We start from the raw sequence: 7,559 nt of genomic DNA, 5'->3' as shown, positions 1-7,559 counted from the left end.
AACACTTAGCAGGAGTGGGTAAAAAGCAGAGGCTGAATTTGCAAATAAATCCACATTCAAACCAAAATATCTGACTTCCTATTGGTCGAAGCTAATAACTGTATATTAGAAAGTTGTCCGGCTCGATGAGACCAATGTACGTACTGATTTTTAAAACTGTGGGTAAAACTAACCCCCCCACTTTTGTCAAAAGCATTTTGAAAGTGACACACTTCCTGCTGCCAGTTGGTGGCGCTATAACTTTGACTCACAATAGTTACATCCATCTGATCGGCCTCTTACCACGAACACACTGGTGAAGTTTCATCAAGATCTGTTAATGTATGCAGAAGTTATACCACTTCGTGTTTCTCTTTTCTCGCCATAAATTCGTTTCCTCGCCACGGCCAAACCGTTCGAGATATCAAAAATCCGTCCGCAATTTAGAATCCTCAATGTCTTGACTTCATGCACACCGAGTTTGGTGGGGATTGGATGAATTCTCTAGGAGGAGTACTTCGCATTCCACAGCAAGCGTTTTCCAAACAACCCATAATTGCCGACTTCCTGTTGGGCTGGCGTAAAACTTAGAGCACGAAAGTTGTTCAGCCCGATGTGATCTATATGTGTACCGAGTTTCATATCATTACATGCAAGTGTGTTTGATTTATGGACAAGTGTTCGGATCCCGTTCCAGGGGGCGCTGTTGAGCCCCCCTGCCACGCCCGGGTACCAGCTTCAGCCCGGCCCTGATGGCCGCGGGTTCTGACCTGTGTGCAAAGTTTCAAGAGTTTTCGAGCACGTTAAAGGCCCCAAAAGCCCCTGAAACCTTGAAAAACAGGAATTTTAAACAAATCTCACTCAAAAGACAAATCCCCCCACCCCTCACACACACAGAGACGCAGAGGCAGAGAGAGAGAGGGAGAGAATTCTACAAAAAATCACATTCAAACCAAAATATCTCACTTCCTGTTGGTCACAGCTTATGACTATAAATTAGAAAGTTGTCCGGCTTGATGAGAACAATATACATAACGATTTTTGTGACTCTACTTAAAACTGAGCCCCCATTTTTGACTAAAGGTGGCGCTACTGAGCCCCTCACCACGCCCGTTTCTGAAACTTTGCACATGTCTACCGGCTAATAAATGTGATGTGTCTGTCGAGTTTCATCCAATTTCAAGTATGTTAAGAGTCTCAAAAGCATCTGAAAAGAATATTAAAGTTTGATGCGTTGCCACGGCAACAGTATTTAAGATATCAATAAACCTTTCACAGGTCTACATCTGCCGTGTGTCTACATTATACACATAAAGTTTGAAGCAAATCGGGTAAAAATAAGAGTGTGATTTCAAAGCATTTTGAAAGTGACACACTTCCTGCTGCCAGTTGGTGGCGCTATAACTTTGACTCACAATAGTCACATCCATGTGATCGGCCTCTTACAACGAACACACTGCGGAAGTTTCATCAAGATCAGTTAATGTATGCAGAAGTTATAACACACTTCCTGTTTATCTTTTCTCGCTATAAATTCGTTTCATCGCCACGGCCAAACCGTTCGAGATATCAAAAATCCGTCCGCAATTTAGCATCCTCAATGTCTTGACTTCATGCTGACCGAGTTTGGTGTGGATCGGATCAATTCCCTAGGAGGAGTACATTAAATTCCACAGCATGCGTTTTTCAAACAACCCATAATAGCTGACTTCCTGTTGGGCAGAGCTAATAACTTAGAGTGCGAAAGTTGTTCGGCCCGATGAGATCTATATGTGTACCGAGTTTCATACTAATACGTTCTTGTATGTGTCCAAGATTTAAGATTGTGTTCTAGGGGGCGCTGTCGAGCCCCCCTGCCACGCCCAGGTACCAGCTTCAGCCCGGCCCTAATGGCCGCGGGTTCTGACCTGTGTGCAAAGTTTCATGAGTTTTTGAGTCTGTTAAGGGTCCCAAAAGCCCCCGAACCCTTGAACAACAATAATAATAATAAATATAGCTGCGAGCAGCGATTACGGGCCCAAGCCGGTGGCACCGCAACCCCGGTGCCTTTAGTTACCTAAAGGCACCGGGGTGGCGGTACCGCCGGCTTTGGCCCTCCATCGCTGCTCGCAGCTATATTTATATATATATATATATATATATATATATATATACATACATACATACACACACATACATATATATGTATATATATATATATATATATATATATATATATATATATTATTGTTCAAAAGTTTGGGGTCAGTAAGATTTTTAATGTTTTTAGGAGAAGTCTCTTCTGCTCACCAAGGCTGCATTTATTGATTAAAAATACAAACAAAAACAGTAATATTGTGAAATATTATTCCAATTTAAAACAGCTGTTTTCAATTTTAAAATATTTTACATAGTAATTCATTTCTGTGATCAAAGTTGAGTTTTCAGCATCATTACTCCAGTCTTCAGTGTCACATGATCCTTCAGAAATCATACTAATATGATGATTGATGCTCAATAAATATTCATTATTATTTTCAATGTTGAAAACAGTTGTGTACAGATTTTTTTTTTTCAAAATGCTTTGATGAATGTAAAGTTCAAAAGAACAGCATATATTTCAAATATATATATTTTTAACATTATAAATGTCTTTACTGTAACTGTTGATCAGTTTAACTCATCCTTCATAAATAAAAGTACTGATTTTATTTCTTTCCCCCAAAAATAAAATTTTAATTATTACTAACCACAAACTTTTGAGCGGTACGTGTTTAACGTTACAAAAGCTTTAGATTTCAGATAAATGCTGTTCTTTTGAACTTTCTATTCATCAAAGACTGTACACAACTGTTTTCGACATTTAAAATAATAATGAATGTTTCTTGAGTATCAATCATCATATTAGAATAATTTCTGAAGGATCATGTGACAGTGACGACTGGAGTAATGATGCTGAAAACTCAGCTTTGATCACAGGAATAAATAACAGTTTAAAATATATTAAAATAGAAAGCAGCTGTTTTAAATTGGAATACTATTTTACAATATTACTGTTTTTGTTTGTATTTTTAATCAAATAAATGCAGCCTTGGTGAGCAGAAGAAACTTCTCTGTTATGTGCGCGCCACAGACTGCACGCACGTCCGCTTAGAGTTCCGCCTTTTGCCTTCCGTCAATATTACGTTATTAGAAAAATATTTTTTTAGAGAATCGATTTTTTGACATTTGTGAATCGATTCAGAATCGTCCACGTCCGCATCGCGATGCATCTAAGAATCAATTTTTTCTCCCACCCCTAGATTTCATACAACAGGTTAATAAACAGTTACAACCCAGCTAACAATTTAACGTTCTGGGAACGTTAGTTTTTGGTTCCCAGAACGTTCCCAAGAACGTTCCCTATTGGTTAGCCAGGAAATTTTTCTTTACGTTAATAGAACGTTCCCTATAGGTTAGGGGAACGTTCCCGGAACGTTGCCGAAAGGTTCCCAGAACGTTCCCGAAAGGTTCCCGCAAGGTTCTCGTAACGTTCCCGGAAGGTTCTGGGAACGTTCCCGAAAGGTTCCCAGAACGTTCTCGGAACGTTCTCCTAACGTCTACACATCCTGATATGCCTGTACACAAATTATAGGTCTACAAACATATTCTACATTGTTTATTGTTCAAACACTTAAGAATCCTATGAATATATTATTACAATAAATTGAATTTACAGAAACTATCATTAATAAGTAAATCAATCAGTTTGTATTAAATAAATAAATCAGCTCACAATCCATGTTTTTGTTGATTCATTGTTTAATTATCAACCTAAAATAAGTCATTAAAAACAGCATTAGCAAAATGTATTCAGGAACAGTAATTTACATTTAATATTTCAAACATGAAAATATTTCAATAAATAAAACTGCACAAACATTTTAATTAAAACTATCTTTTGCAAACTGTAGCCTATAACTTCAGCTAAAAAGTTGAAAAAGTATTTATTTATATACAATATACATGAATGTGCCAATCTTCACACCGCTCAAAACATTTAAACTCCCAACACCATCTGCAAATTTAACAAGAAAATAAAAAGACAACGCGTTACATGGACACACAATCCCATGCCAAAATTCAAGCCCTGTAATGGCATTAATATTCATCTGGAGCAAATGAAAAGAGTGAGGTGGGATTGTGTGTCACAAGCTGTAGGAGATATGAGAGCACGAGCGCTGCTGGTATCATGTATTTATTCAGATATTTCAGCATCAATGTGTATAGAAAAATGTATATATTTCAAAACACTACATTGCATTTATTTATATTGCACTATTTATTATTTCAGACTACAAATCAAAAAAGGAATGTTTTATATAGGGGTAAGGATACCCATTAAGCCTCTCTCTCTGAAGTCAAATAAAAAACAGAGAAAATAATATTTAAGTCTAGTGAACTCTGACCTGCGAATTCGCTCTACCTTTTATGTATAAGTCTCACCTCCAATGAAGAATTTGAAAACCTGTAACTGCTGTGTTGTTTATGAGAAAGAAAGTGAAAAAAAGTTTGAAACTGCTATCAATTATTTTTTTTATCTCTGTGACTTTACACCTACAAATTCCACTGTCACAGGTGCTCAGTTTTGCTATAATGAAACCCTCACAGAACATGGTAATAATCAGCCATCCATGCAAAAGCAAAGGTCGGTGTAGTTTACAGGTGCATCTGTCCAGGCCAACGTCTGATGCCTTGATGCCTTCCGCTGGAACCTGAAATAAAAAAAATAGTACAGTTCAAAATCTATCATACATACATCTCATCTGGTATCACAAATTATCATTCCAGGTTCACTTTAAGATATGCTCAATATTAGTGCTGCACGATATTGAAAAATGTAGAGTTTATTTAGAGATATCAGCCGTATGGTTTAGTGCATGCGCTAACGGCTCCAGGTTTGTATCTGGTAAATTACCCCACTAATAATGCCCAGAATGGTACCAATCTACTACAGTAGTACAAATAGGTTCTGTACTCATTAAACGAGGCATTGGAAAGTTTGTAAGTACATCAGGAGTTTATTTAAATAACACTTGCCTGACGGCGAATGCTACTGCTGATGTTGACGTCACTTTATGAGTACAGAACCTATTTGTACTACTCATTTTCCCCGACATAGAGCAGACCGGCACACAACAAAAACTGCTGTTCGGATGTTCCCTTTTCTGATATTTTAGCCTTCGTGACATTTTAATTAAAACAGAAGTAAGAATTTTAGTGTAATTTTAGTGTAAAAAAATTAACAGTAAACTCAGAGATCACCTACCACTGCAGATGTGTACGGAAGAGAAAAGCGGAAATGCTTAGACCTCTTTCCGGTTCAACCGCTGGGCGCTCCGCATAACCCCTATTGGGGGGATTTTGTAGAGGAGTGAACCTGCATAGAAAATTACAATAGATAACAAGCATAGATAAATACAAAAGAAGAAAAACACAGTTGAAATAAGCAGTGCATTATGTTTTTCAGTTAAATCTAACTTATCAGGTACAGAAATTGATTTATCAAAATGTAAAATAAGTCTTCAGTGTAAAAATAAAGTAACTATAAAATTAATGTATCTTTGCTAAAGCTACAAGTCATTTTCTCTTTTGATGTTTGATCACCATTGGCGACACAAACAGCTGCGGGTACGTTAGGCTGCTGTCCCTTTAAGACGAATGCGCAGAACTAATATAAATGACACGCATCCGTTTTCTTTCTGTTTAAAACACAAGACAAGAGGAAACTCGCCATTTTGACTTCATTTTGCGTGCACGTGTCTGTAAAAAAAACTGTAAAAAAAAGAACTGAATTCGGCTACACTCACCTTCTTCATCTACTGACTGTGGATGGCATCAAGGTCTTGTCCTGAAGAATACAGGGCCAAACAATAGGGATTTTATCTCATCTGGTAACAAGAGCAAAGCCATAACTTTAAGAACTCTAATGATATATTTACCCCCTGATATTGCATTGGGGATATCAATTCAAACATTTTTAAAGGCTAAGAGTATGAGCCACAGCTGCCCAAGATATCAAGGGGTTGCAAATTAGTCATGGCTATAAACCTGTATGCATGGCATCTACTTTGTATTTTTTATAAAGCAATGTTCTATGCATTTGTCCCTGTCAAATAAACATTAAATAAATAAATCTGTGAAAAATAACTGCCTAAAGTTGTCGACCCCCTGAACCGCATTTAAAAGTACAAAGAATTTCAGTATTGATCAATAAAAAAAATACATAAATACCTTTGAGTTGGACAGTATGGTGTCAGTCTCATTGGCCAACATAATTCAAAACAGACCTAAAGAAATAAAATAAAATATAGTAATCATCAGGATATCATGTTATCATAATAGTTAAATGAATTATTATAACTATGACCATTATAATACTGTATTAGTCGCCTATTATTTAGCTGATTATTTAGCTTACAGGCTTCTCAAGGACAATCTCACTGAAAAAACTTGGGGTTAATGATTTTAAAATGTGAGACTTATTTCAAAAGCATAAATCTTACAGACCCCAAACCTTTGAACAGCAGTGCACTGTATGTTTGAGGTGGTTTTGCTTACTAGTCATATGGTTCATAGAGATTTTCTTGGACAGGGAGTGCAGCAGGCCATCACAGCATGATGATCTAGGAACATAACATGCTGTTTGTCACAGAGCCAAAAATATTACATGTGATATGTTTATTACAAGGAGCCAAGCTAGAACAGAGGTGAAATGCAGAAAAGATAAATATATACAAATCTTAAGATAATATATTGTGAAATAAATGCATATGGAATTATCATCATGATTAAACAATAACTCACCCCTTGTTGTAGAGTTTTATTTTTTCTCTCGCTATTCTGAAATCACATTTTAGCAATATTGGTAAGTGACGTCACTGATTAAGTTAACAATACAGTGCATTCTTTTAGGTTAGCCTAAATAAATTAGCTTACTTCCCATTGACAAATTACCAGCAAAACTATCAAAAACTGTTATCTACACTAAATATGTGTTTAAAAACCCAAACTTTCACAAATAAGACCTCAACTTAACGTAACTTAGGCCTAACGTTGTCTTTTGAAAACGGTTAGCTAGCGTAGATGCTAACGGACTTTTTCAAAGACATAAAACCATTTTTTAAAAATACATATTTAACAGAAGCGTGTCAATTACACGTAAGAAATGTGTCAGGGGCGTTTGTGTGTATTATTTGTGAGATTTTGTTGTCTAAACTTACCTGAAAGCAGTGAAACCAACAGCGAGAGAAGGGAGTTTTGTTGTTTGTCAGTTGTCGATGACGTCACGTTTCCATCTGCTCTCGCGCAGCGCACGTGCTCCAGTGTTTGATCACGCGCATGCGCATTAAAACACTTCAAAGTCACGCAGCATTTAAATAAACATATAGAATTAAAATATATAACATAATTTAAAATATCATTAATAAAAAGTTATTGCGAATAGATCTGAACGTTGTTGGTTATCTTATAACCTTAGGGGACCGTACTGACGACGTTGTCAGTTGTCTGCCTGTTAATAGTAAGTGATATTAAAATAATAACCTGCAGAGAACGTTCTG

The 7,559-nt window shown here is 36.6% G+C and overlaps 1 long non-coding RNA gene across 2 annotated transcripts; it reads right to left on the bottom strand.

Moving 5' to 3' along the window:
• Positions 1–4,575: 4,575 nt before the first annotated feature.
• LOC311290969 lies at positions 4,576–6,944 on the bottom strand. Of its 2 annotated transcripts, none has more exons than XR_014627485.1 (6): positions 6,805–6,944; positions 6,559–6,623; positions 6,232–6,287; positions 5,808–5,888; positions 5,267–5,377; positions 4,576–4,712 (listed from the first exon to the last, which is right to left on the bottom strand). It is a non-coding gene; the product is annotated as an uncharacterized lncRNA (long non-coding RNA). The 2 variants fall into 2 exon arrangements; XR_014627486.1 differs by having other exon boundaries at positions 5,808–5,848.
• Between the last annotated feature and the right edge of the window lie 615 nt (positions 6,945–7,559).

Source organism: Rutilus rutilus, assembly GCF_951802725.1.
Source record: "Rutilus rutilus genome assembly, chromosome: 5".
Taxonomy (NCBI): domain Eukaryota; kingdom Metazoa; phylum Chordata; class Actinopteri; order Cypriniformes; family Leuciscidae; genus Rutilus; species Rutilus rutilus.
The sequence above is the reverse complement of the archived record's forward strand: the minus strand, read 5'-3'. Positions and strand labels throughout refer to the sequence as shown.